Raw genomic sequence first — 12,729 nt, 5'->3', positions numbered from 1 at the left:
TCCTGTCTGGTTTCTCTCCTTTCTCTCTGCAAGACTGTGCTTGAGTGTCCTTATTCTTGGGGTTAGGTGAGTGTATCTTTTGCTTGCTCAATGTATGCTCCCCATGTGCATTACGCCCTTGCCTGCTAGTCTTCGTGTCTTGGTCTTTGACCTTTAGGAGCCGTGACTGTTTCTTGTTTTTTTGCTGATCTTCATCCTCCCCCCATTGCTAATTGTCTATGGGTGTATGTGATGATACTGGCTTGGCCTTTTTCATCTTATTCCTCCAACACGCTTGCACCTTTGTTGTGATAGGTCTTATGAAAGAGGTGTGCAGCTTTAATGTGCCCCTTTTCTGGGGCGCGTGCTCTTTTGAGGCCACCACTGCTCCTGTAGTAGCCTGGGATTTATGTATTGATGCCTTCTTTGGTGGTTCTGTCCTTCCAAGTGTGCAGTGTTTGATTATTCTTTGCTGGAAGGGTGGCCTCCTGGCCTCCTGTACTGCTCCACTAAACTCATTCTTATAGCTTTTCTTTTATATGCCTTTAAAGGCCATATGGGACCCTAAAGTCATAGCTGCCTGTTGAGCTATTCATCTTAGCGTATGGGATGAAATGAAATGAAAAAAATGTATACTGCGTTTACATACCCAAAGGCGTTAAGGTGCGGGAAACCTAACCTAAAAGCAGGACGCTGGAGCGCTAGAAGTAATTTAGCAAGAGGAGAGCTACGTTTTCAATTTTTTTTCCGAATAAACGATGGTTGTCTACTTCAGAAATATGCAGTGGAAGTGACTTCCAAAGTTTACCTCTGGCATGACCGAAGGACTTTCCTCCCCATCAGGCCCACTGAAAGCTGCAGACTGTCAACCTTCTGCTTTATGTGGATTGCAGCAACCTGGTAGTGAGATACCAATTAAATCTGTCCCTAAGATAATGGGGACCCTGATTAAACAGAGCTTGATGCACGATGCAAAGGGCAGTAAAGGTAATTACCTTAATAATGGCAGACAATTAGATTTTTTAAGCTCCTCCGATACCCAACGGTGTGGTTAATCTCTAGAATAAGTCGAGCAGCAGTGTTTTGTACTGATTGCAGTTTAGTTAAAGATCTTTGACAAGGTAAATGTCATTACAATAGTAAAGCCTGGAGGAGATTAATGCTACAATGACTATTTTCCTAAGGATCTCTGAGATGTAGGGAAAGTTTTTCTTAGGTGATCGGATAATAATGAAACGGGACGAAATTTGCAAGGGTTTACTTGAGAATGAAAGGCCAGACTTTCATCAGATACAGTATTATCCCCAAACTTTTTGCTGATTTAACCGCAATAGCGGCATGAAACTCAATTCACCAAAATGCCGGGGTATCAGAAGTGACATCACACTCTCTTTGACCTTCATTTTCACTCACACACATAATGGTTACACCAAAACCCACATTCATACTTGCACCAACTCTCTCACACGCTCATAAACACACACCCACAAGCATTCACACAACATACATTTAAGAGAATTTTGTTTAACTTAGCTTTGCTGTCAGGGAGGGTCGTATTCCAGCTAATTGTACTCCTTTTATTAAACTAAGGGTAAATAATGAGATGTTATTCACTCTTAATGTAATAAAACCATTGAGAGAAAACTAAGAAAGTGGAGCCCTCACCGACGTCCATAAGGACGAGCTGCCACTGTGCTCTTGGCACTGATTTTGCCACCTCTGAGGAGAGGGCTTGCGAAGGCAGTATTAGGGTTTGCAAGGGGTAAGTCAAGGATCATAGCTGGAACTTCTAATTGACATCCATGAATCGGAGGAAGGCCCAAGGTAGATAGCCACCAGTTTTTAGACCAAAATGAATGATAGTGGACAAAGACCTCTTTTTTGTTAGCATTACATTTCAAGAAATTATCCTACATCCAATTGATGATGACCACCATATACTTCTTAAAATTCTGGGTGATTAAGAGTGCATGGCTTTGAAATAGTGTCTTCCAGTTGCTGCACCCCATTTTTGTTCATTCTGTTGGCTCTGAATTCTAGTAGTTCCTCTCCCCTGGCTTCGTGTTGGGACATAAGCTTGACTTTCCCAAGGCCTAGTTTGCCTGGTATTGAATGCCTTGTTATTAGCTTAGCCTCTCTCTCCCTCAGAGCTTGCCCCTTCTCCCATCGTTGCTATGAGATTTGTGCTCCCCACTGGACCCTGGGCAGGGGCTGCATCTGCTCTTGGCTGTGGCTGCTTATTTCCTTGCTTCAGGGTCAGTTTTCCATCCTACGATACTTATATCCTGGAGGCCCCGTACCTGCTTGCTTTTATTTTGTATTTTGGGTTTATCTTCTGCAGTGGATTGCTCGTTGCTTGCCTTTGAATAGGACAAACTTCTGCTGGGGCCTTTCAGGTTTTTCTTTTTTACACTGATATACCTGTCTCTTTGGAAACTGATCTTCTATCTTGTGGGTGACTGTTGGCTTTGCACTGTCTCCCCCATAGGTTTACAGAAAAAACACAGAAGTGATGGGAGGGCTGCTGGCTAATAGCCTAAACCACTGGAAATCTCTCTGGGTAATATTCCAAACCATCACTTTTAAGCCACTGTGGCACTTTAGACAGAAGTTCACCTTATACAAATCAGTACTGACCCTGTACCTTGTAGGAGCTCTTCATCTTGAAGTGGCAGCTGAGGCCCCTTCCAAAATGGATCAAAAGCAACCCCGGACTGGTTTTGGCCTTGTTAGGTCTCATCAGTAAGGTATAGCTTCAATCCTGTGGAACAGCGATCAAGGGAACCACATGAGGGATTGCCCTTGGACACTAATGGTGTTACATTAAACACACAAAAGGTGACAGGAGGATTGCTTGTAAATAGCCCTAGGGTTTCTCCAAACTGCCTCTTGGCCCTCTTGTTGCCTCTTCTGGGTCACTATTGCAGATGTTCCCTAATTTTGGGCCCCTGCTCATCGGGGTGCATCATTTGTGCCATCTGCCCTTTAAACTTTTAGTGTTTGTTGGCTTTTTTTGGCACAGGTATGTGGGGCTTTGTTGTGGTTCTGGTTGTGGTTCTCCTTCCTTCGTAGCTGGACTTTTTCTTTTCCAGCTGACTACCTTTGTGGGTGATTCATGTCAGTTCTGCCTGTTTTGGCATATCCAGCTGACCTAAGGATGGTGATAGGTAAGTGATGAGGAAGTAATGTTTTCATTACATACAGGTAATCCTATCACTCCGATTTTGTCTGATTGTCCCAATCCTTATGACCTTCTGAGCATCTCCTCTGGGTGCCTGCCTCTGATCGCAGTTTGCTAGGCTGCTTTTTAAGTCGACACCAAGGGCTTCGGGAGGGGGTGGTCTTTTATAAACATACTTGAAGGAGGAGTTTACATTTATTTCCGTATAGGTAGGCAACGGGGTGCCTGTCTCTAGGCACCCCGTTGCTGTAAGGATTCAGAAAAAGAAACAAAATTGGAATAGTGTGATTACCATGTGAGTAACTGACACATTAGTGACTAGAAACGTGACTTTACTTTATGACAAATTTATGCATCCAAGCAGAAAGCAGTAAACCCATAAATCAACCAAGAAAATGCTGTTGTGTCGGCAAAGTAAATACATCAAAGGACACCGCCCCAATCTTAATTACTAGATAAGCATCATTTTACCAAAAGGACTTCTTGAACCCTAAATTTAAAGGGAAGACATATAGGACAATGTAACGATCCTCAAAATGCCTTTGCGCTTAGGAACAGCCCATCCAACCAGTGGACAAGCCATTCAAAACACATGAAAGCCAGTGACTGAAGAGAGCCTACCCAAGGCCCACTCGCTATGCTTCTTTATTCTCCTTTTTTACTTTTGTGTATCTATTTGCAAGAGTTCTTGCAACAGACAGCTAAAGCTGTTGATAGCGAGACCTAATGACAGTTAAAGCTGCCTGTAGCAAGACCTAAGAGGAGTTCTCTCATAATAAATACTGTTTATTGCTTCCGGTTTTCAGGTAGATATCTAGCATAATAATATCACTGTAATAAGGGATGGGAAATTGAAAGACTCAGAGAGACAGCGAAGTGATTTTCTGACACAAACAACATTTGAAACACATCTAGTTAATAAAGGCTTAGGCAAATATCCTTGTCTAATAAGCCAGTGACATTAAAAAAATATGCTTTATTCTTGAACAGAAATCTGTGGTTTTTTAATATGTATAGGTTATTACAAGAAGGGTTTATCTTTTTTTTTAACCACGGACTTCGTCTCTTGAGGACTTAACGGAAGCAGATTACACTGGGTTGCAATTCAACTGACTCTTTCAATTTGCAATATCTAACATTTCTCTAGTGAATATTGTAATAACGATGATGTTAAATATATTAGACAACGCTCTGGGATTCTTAAGACATATACAATTATTCTGTGATGTTTGTTATTAAGTAGGGATCAGAGTTTTCACTGTCATTCATGTAAATTTCAGCACACAGGGATAAAGTAGATTAAATCGAAGACTTTTGTGTGACGCGACTGTCACGGCTAGCAGTGCAACTAACACTGAGGCCCTGATTATCAGTTGCTCATTAAATTCCAACCCACGTGTAATCCCCTGTTTATGAATGGGTCAGAATTAGGAGTTTGAAGGTATTTAATGGATCCGATAATTATCAGCCTTAAATAACTCAACCTTCCCTATATTTCAGCAGGTCCTAGGACATTTAACGGGAATACACATTGGGTATTTACTGTATCATGTGGATTTTTATGAGTTTAACGCCAAAATCCGCCAGTTATTCCCCAATAATTCGCTATAGGTGTTATTTATTGCACCCCATAAGTTATGTAACCAGTGATATCGTTGTTTATCTGGGGCAATATATAATGCCTAAACTTATCTGACAGAAGAGCTGTCAGAGTAATGGCACGCCAGTTCGGCAAATGTAAGTCATGTGTCAACTCAGTGAAAAAAGCTCCAATGATAGTCTCCCATCAGGCAATCTGACTACTATTTGCAAATGAACAGCCGGTAAGAAAGGACCTTATTTCAGAGAAGTTTATACATACGAACTACTTACACAGTGTAAGAGATTAAATTGGTTAAGTTACTGCAAATTTCTCCTGGTTGTTGTAGACTGTGTGCTTAGGTGTTAGCGAGCCCATCACATATAACAAGTCCCCAGTTCGGTGCGATCATGTAGGTAGTTCTCTAGTGCCTCCAAGGAGATGGAGATTTGGTCTTTAATGTAAATTATTAAGTTCAAAGTGTGGCTAGAAGTGTTCATATGTTAATATTTCTGTAAATGTGAAAACAGCTTAGTGATATTTGGTAGTCCCAGTGCTTAATTTGTGCTTGTTGATTCCGGTGCTGAGCACCGGCACTTATTTGTGAGGGCCGGTGCTTATTCTTATGCCTCAAGCATTTGCTGCGAGAAAAAAGACACATATGTGAAAGACGGAACAAAGAAAAACAAAAAAGGTTCATAAAGGGAGAAAGTAGAAAGTTGCAGGATGAGCTGAAGGGGCAGGGGTGGCCGTAAATGGATTGAAGAGGCCCAAGATGGATTCAGTATTACGCTGCCTCAGTATTCAGTGCTGGCAGATTTAATTACAGCACCCTTGTGTTTAAGAGAAGGGCTTTGAGCATCGGCACCTCTTAATTTACAAATTAAGCACTGGGTAGTCCCCACCTTCTGACTCCTCTTAAGTGCATTTACACATGTCACGCAAACCTGGAATATTGAAAGAATTGCCTAAAAGGAGGTGGAAGGGCACCTCTGTAGTTAAATCATGGTATTACTGTATTTTTGGGAAGTATATATTGAAAAGAGCTATGTGTATTGAAAAAGACTCGTACCTGTGCAACTACTGGGCTACAAAACACAAAGGTGGTCATTACAACCCTGGCGGACGGTGTAAAAGGTGCGGTAATACCGCAAACAGTCCGACGGACAAAAAAAGGGAATTATAACCCTGGCAGAAACCGCCAACAAAGACAGCCACTTCAACACACCGCCCGCCACGGCGGTACACACAAGCAGCGCGTCGATCACCGCCAATAGACAGGCGGAAGACAATGTACCGCCCACACCATTACAACCCGCCAATCCGCCACCTTTTCCGGGGCGGATTCACCATGGATAAAAACATGGCGGAAACAGCTTTAGCTATGGGAAAACACTCACCTTCTACACATCCCACGAGGAACGACGACTCCATGGACCCGGAACTCCAAATACTACCTGCCCTTGTCTTTCTGCTCCTTCACGACCAACAGTGACGTAAGCGCAGAAGATACCGGTGAGTACTGCATCTACGACACGGGGGAGGGGGTAGGCAAAAGTTAGGGGGACACCCACCAAACACCCCCACCCCCACCCTCGCATTATACAACATACACACCAATGCTGTAAAAAATATCACATTAACAACCCACAATCCCCCCGGAAGAATGCAAAGACAATGCGAATTTCGGTCAAACATTGTAATGTGCCAATATACATGTCATACAAAAATATACAGATATATATCTCTAAATCACTCATAATTATATATACAATACAAGAAGTAGTGCAGATATGTACACAACAATGTCCGTGCACAAACAGTCCAAAAATGCATGGGCGAGGCCCACAAAAGATACCTGACCAAAATCGGAGAGAACACTGCCGGGGCATCAAATAGAAACACTACAGGTACCTCAGGGGGAAGGGAAGGGGGGGCACCTCAGCCACATGAATGCAAAGCCAGATCCACAACGGGGCTCCATGCCCATTGATGTATCCTGGGGAGTGCAAAGCCACAGTCTCTCAAGTCTCTACAGTGGGTGGGTTGCCCACTGTGCCATCCTGGGGAGTGCAAAGCCACAGTCTCTCAAGTTGATGCAGGTCCCTACTGGTACTGGGGGGTGACTGGTGCCCAGACTGGATGAGTCTCCCCGTGAAAGGTAGTGTCCTGTCACTGTCCCAACTGCACATGGGATAAGGATGCCTGATGTGGCGGGCCATTCATTCCTACCCGGTGCATTGCCCTGTTCAGCGGTGCTTTGCCATGGCGGTCTTTGCCCTGTTCAGCGGTGCTTTGCCATGGCGGTCTTTGCCCTGTTCAGCGGTGCTTTGACATGGCGGTCTTTGCCCTGTTCAGCGGTGCTTTGCCATGGTGGTTCAGGACTGTTCAGCTGTGCTTTGCCATGGCGGTCTGTGCCCTGTTCAGCAGTGCTTTGACATGGCGGCCTTTGCCCTGTTCAGCTGTGCTTTGCCATGGTGGTTCAGGACTGTTCAGCGGTGCTTTGCCATGGCGGTCTTTGCCCTGTTCAGCGGTGCTTTGCCATGGTGGTCTTTGCCCTGTTCAGCGGTGCTTTGCCATGGCGGTCTTTGCCCTGTTCAGCGGTGCTTTGACATGGCGGTCTTTGCCCTGTTCAGCGGTGCTTTGACATGGTGGTTCAGGACTGTTCAGCGGTGCTTTGCCATGGTGGTTCAGGACTGTTCAGCGGTGCTTTGACATGGCGGTCTTTGCCCTGTTCAGCAGTGCTTTGCCATGGTGGTTTAGGACTGTTCAGCGGTGCTTTGCCATGGTGGTTCAGGACTGTTCAGCGGTGCTTTGACATGGTGGTTCAGGACTGTTCAGCGGTGCTTTGACATGGTGGTTCTAATACGGACATTGGTGTGTGGCATGACGATTTCCACACTGGACATTGGTGTGTGGCATGACGATTTCCACACTGGACATTGGTGTGTGGCATGACGATTTCCATACTGGTAATTGGTGTGTGGCATGACGTTCCATCATTGCCCAGCGGGGCTGTGGCATCCTGGCCCCGCCTGGGCAGTGACTCCGGCGGTGGTCTCTGGACCAGTGACGATACTTGGCCCCTCCTGGGCTGTGACTCCGGCGGTGGTCTCCTGACCAGTGACAATACTTGGGCCCTCCTGGGCTGTGACTCCGGCGGTGGTCTCCTGACCAGTGACGATACTTGGGCCCTCCTGGGCTGTGACTCTGGCGGTGGTCTCTGGACCAGTGACGATACTTGGGCCCTCCTGGGCTGTGACTCCGGCGGTGGTCTCCTGACCAGTGACGATACTTGGACCCTCCTGGGCTGTGACTCTGGCGGTGGTCTCATGACCAGTGACGATACTTGGGCCCTCCTGGGCTGTGACTCTGGCGGTGGTCTCTGGACCAGTGACGATGCTTGTACCCTCCTGGGCTGTGACTCTGGCGGTGATCTCTGGACCAGTGATGATACTGGGCCCTCCTGGGCTGTGACTCTGGCAATGGTCTCTGGACCAGTGACGACGATGCTGGCGGTTGTGTCTGGACCGCCGGAAATGATGGCGCACTTCTCCGCCGTGACACTCACAACAGGCTGGGCAGACTTCCTCTGGACCTTCCCCACCTTTTTGGAGTTACAGCTGACTCACCAATCGCCTTCGATCCCATTTCACTTGTTGACCCACCAGGAGTCTTGACACGGTCCCGTCGTCCACTTTCCAATTTCGGAGCCTTTACAGGGGGTGGGCTGCCAGTGCCTTGGCTCCGGGTCCTACTGCCTGCCCTGGTGGACGGTGCACTCCAAAAACCTGGAACACGCACCACTGGTACTGGAGGCTTTTTGGCTGAGGCGCTACGACAGGACTGATGAATTGGAGGGGGGGGTGGGGGCAAAAAGGTCAATTTGACATAGGGAGAGTTTCTGACGTACACTGGGATGGGTAGATGGAGGGGGTCTGGGAGTGGAGGAAGAGGAGGTGGTTGTAGGAGGTGTCACTTTAGCTGTTTTGGGTGCAGGTGCAGGTACTGGAGGCTGTCGTGAGGTGGATGGATGTTGGGTGAGTGATTGCCGGCGTTTGGGTACTTTGGGAGGGGGCGTCACAGACACACTGGGAGAGGACACAGGGGACGTGTAAATGGCAGTGGAGGTGGTGAGTGCAGGTAAGCGGCGTGTGGTGCTGGGTGTCCTGGTGCGAGTCCTAGTGCCTGTAGATGTGGTGCATGCAGGTGTGTGTGTAGACGAGACTGGGAGGGAGGAGGGAGAAGAGGAGGAGGGGCACACAGTGGAGACAGTGGATGTTGCTGTGTCTGTATGTGTGATGGGTGTGATGCTTGTGTGAGTGCCTGTGGTGTGTGTGGTGCCTATGTTTGCTTGAGCTACTTGTGTGTGTTGACTTGTGTGCATGCTGGTCTGTAGGTGTGCTTGGGATGGGTTGGGGTACAGGGCATTGGGTCTGGGTGGAGGAAGTTAGAGGGGGGAGGCTGGACACAGGGACAATTGCTGCCATCAGTTCTGAGGCCAGAGATTGCAGGGTTCGCTGAAGGGCAGCCTGACCAGAATGAATGCCCTCCAGGAATGCATTATCGTGTTGCAACTCCCTTTCTACACCCTGGATGTCATTCACAATGGTAGACTGCCCAACAGTGAGTGACCTGAGGAGGTCAATGGCCTCCTCACTGAGGGCAGCAGGGGTGACTGGGGCAGGGCCTGAGGTGCCTGGGGCGAAGGTGATGCCCACACTCCTGGGTGAGCGGGCATGGGGCGAACGCTGAGGGGCTGCTGGGAGGGCGGTGCTGGTAGGGGGGGTGGCGGCAGTACCTGTAGAAGTGGGGCGCACAGATGGTGCCGCCACCACAGGGGAGCTCACATCGGCGGACAAGTCCGTGTCGCTGGTTGGTAATCCGGTGGCCGACGTGAAGCTCCCCTCGCCCTCCGTCCCACTGGTGCATTCAGTGTCTGTGGTGTGGCCCTCCATGGCCATGTGGGATGCAGCTCCCTCGTGCTCCGGTGCCACTGTACCTCCGCCTGTTGATGCTGATGTACAAAAGGACAGGGAGAGCAGGAAAAGGGAGGGAGACAGAAGAAAGAGAGTTTTAGTGCATGGCATACCGCTACCGTTGGCGGACAAGACAGACTCAGCAGCCCCATGCACAACGCCGTGCTCCTGCCCTCTGCACATGCAATTTCATGGATATGGCCTACATGGCAATGGTGGAAATCTGCGCACATGGATGCCACAGGGGCAACTATACCTCAACTTGCTACTTTTCTGAGGTGGGGTAGAGTGCCACATGGCCTACATTACGGAGGGGCCTTGCCTACCTAACTCGCCCTGGCCTAGGGACACCCACAGCCCACCTCCCCGACCCAGACACCTCCACTGCACGCAAAGTCCGCAGAATGAGGTTGTACTCACCCCCTTGTGTCTGCTGTGATGTCCTTAAGCGCCCATCCAACTCCGGGTAGGCCACCGCCAGGATCCGGAACATCAGGGGGGTCATGGTATGACGGGCACCCCTCCCACGTTGGGAGGCCATCCCCAGCTGAGCCTCCGCCGTCTTCTTGCTGCAGCGGCGAATGTCCTCCCATCTCTTCCGCCAGTGGGTGCCCCGTCTCTGGTGGGCCCCCAGGGTCCGGACCTCCTTGGCGATGGCACGCCAAATGTCCCTCTTCTGGTGGGCGCTGACCTACATGACATGCACAAGGGAAGAGGAACAGTCATTACCAATTGCACCATCAATGTGTGTGGCCCCCTCCATACTCTGACCATGTTGGCCATTTATTCCCATGCCTTACTGTAGTATGACTTCTGCCCCCTTCCCTCTTCCACCTAGCCCTGTCCATCCAGGCCTAGCCCCTACAACGTGCTCCCTGTGTACTAACCTGTTGGTCTGGAGGACCGTAGAGTAGCATGTACTGGGGGAGGACCCCATCCACAAGTTTCTCCAACTCCTGTGCAGTGAAGGCAGGGGCCCTTTCCCCAGACGCAGCAGCCATCGTCGCTTCCAGACCAAGGTCACAGCAGCACTAGCAGTGTAGGTCCTCTCCTGTCGAAGGTCAGGTATCTAGTGATTGAACAGATAGAAAATGGCGGTGACGTCCGCGGCGGGGCGCATCATCACCGCCGGCGCACCTGTTCATTGGCTCCTGGGACCCATATGGTCCAATGTTAACCAATGCAGCATTGCGCCGCGCTCTACGACCGCCTACCGCGACGGTGTGCAACGCCAGCGCTGTTACCCCACAATCCCATTGTCCCACTTTAGAGGTCAGGCAGCCGCTATTTCAGGGGCCCACACGGATTCATTTTCAACTGCGTCACACATACTGAGGCCTACACTCAACACACATACAGGAAGGGTTTATTGTCTGGTGTAGTTTTGTGTGTGACTGTGGGTATATACCTGGAGGAATAGTGACTGTTTCTTCGCTGTTGTCCTTCGTAGGCACCGTCAGCTGGGACATATGAGAAGATGGTGGAATCCTCCGGTGTACCGACCGCTGGTGGACCTGTTGACAATGGAAGAGAGACATTTAATCGTGACCTACAGGTTTGACCGTGCCACAATCCAGGAACTATGTACCCAGTTGGAGCCAGACCTGATGTCACCAATCCACCATCCGACTGGAATCCCCCCTGACGTGCAGGTGCTGTCAGTGCTCCATTTCCTTGCAAGTGGATCTTTTCAGACAACAGTGTCCATAGCATCAGGAATGTCCCAGCCTATGTTTTCCAACGTCTTGTCCAGAGTGTTGTCTGCCCTGTTGAAACACGTAAGGAGATACATCATTTTCCCTGAGGTGGAGGATTTGCCTACAGTGAAAGGTGACTTCTATGCCCTTGGACATATCCCCAACGTCATAGGTGCCATTGATGGGACCCATGTAGCTCTGGTCCCCCCCCCGCATGAGTGAACAGGTGTACAGGAACAGGAAGAGTTATCATTCGATGAATGTCCAGATGGTCTGTTTGGCAGACCAGTACATCTCGCAGGTAAATGCTATGTTCCCTGGCTCTGTGCATGACGCCTACATCCTGCGGAATAGCAGCATCCCTGATATGATGGGTCAACTCCAGAGGTACCGTGTATGGCTATTGGGGGACTCTGGTTACCCCAACCTGTCATGGCTATTGACCCCAGTGAGGAATCCCAGGACCAGGGCAGAGGAACGGTACAATGAGGCCCATGGGCAGACTAGGAGGGTTATCGAGCGCACCTTCGGCCTCCTGAATGCCAGGTTCAGGTGCCTCCATATGACAGGTGGATCCCTATTCTACTCACCAAAGAAGGTGTGCGACATCATCATCGCCTGCTCCATAATTTGGCATTGCGACGTCAGGTGCCTTTTCTGCAGGAGGATGATCCAGATGACGGTGTTGTGGCAGCTGTGGAGCCTGTGGAGCCTGTGGACAGTGATGAGGATGAAGCTGAGGAAGACGAAAACGACAACAGGGAGTCAGTCATTCAGCAATATTTCGAGTGACACACAGGTGAGAACATTTTCATTTTTACCATTACATTAACTTTCACACATCTACCTCTATCCTGTACCGACATTTCACTCACTATTTGTTAACTGAGTTGTCCCCTTCCATTTCAGTTTCACAAATGTGGTAACCTACGTGTCAACTGTTTGCATCCTTGAAGGGCTTGTGATGTGTGACATAGGTATGTTAGCCTTCCAATGGGTAACCCATTATGAAACTGTAATTGATAATACAGATTTACAAATCATAGACTGACTCCATTTTGTTTTAGTGTTTCAAGGGTGTTTATTTAAGTGCTAAAAAATGAAGGGGTTGTAAAATGGTGATGGGTGATGGTGGAGGAATGTCCATGGCAGAGTCCAGTCTATTAGTCTCACAGGTACATTGCGCATCTGGGCATAGGAAGTGCAGCTGGGGCAGTTTAAGTATGGACAGGGTAACAAAATGGGACAGTGGGGGGACAATCAGGGTGGTCTTATTTCCTGGCGGGGGTCTTGCCATCTTGCTCTGTCCTGTTC

The sequence above is a fragment of the Pleurodeles waltl genome, chromosome 1_2, assembly GCF_031143425.1.
Source record: "Pleurodeles waltl isolate 20211129_DDA chromosome 1_2, aPleWal1.hap1.20221129, whole genome shotgun sequence".
NCBI classification, from domain to species: domain Eukaryota; kingdom Metazoa; phylum Chordata; class Amphibia; order Caudata; family Salamandridae; genus Pleurodeles; species Pleurodeles waltl.
The sequence above is the reverse complement of the archived record's forward strand: the minus strand, read 5'-3'. Positions refer to the sequence as shown.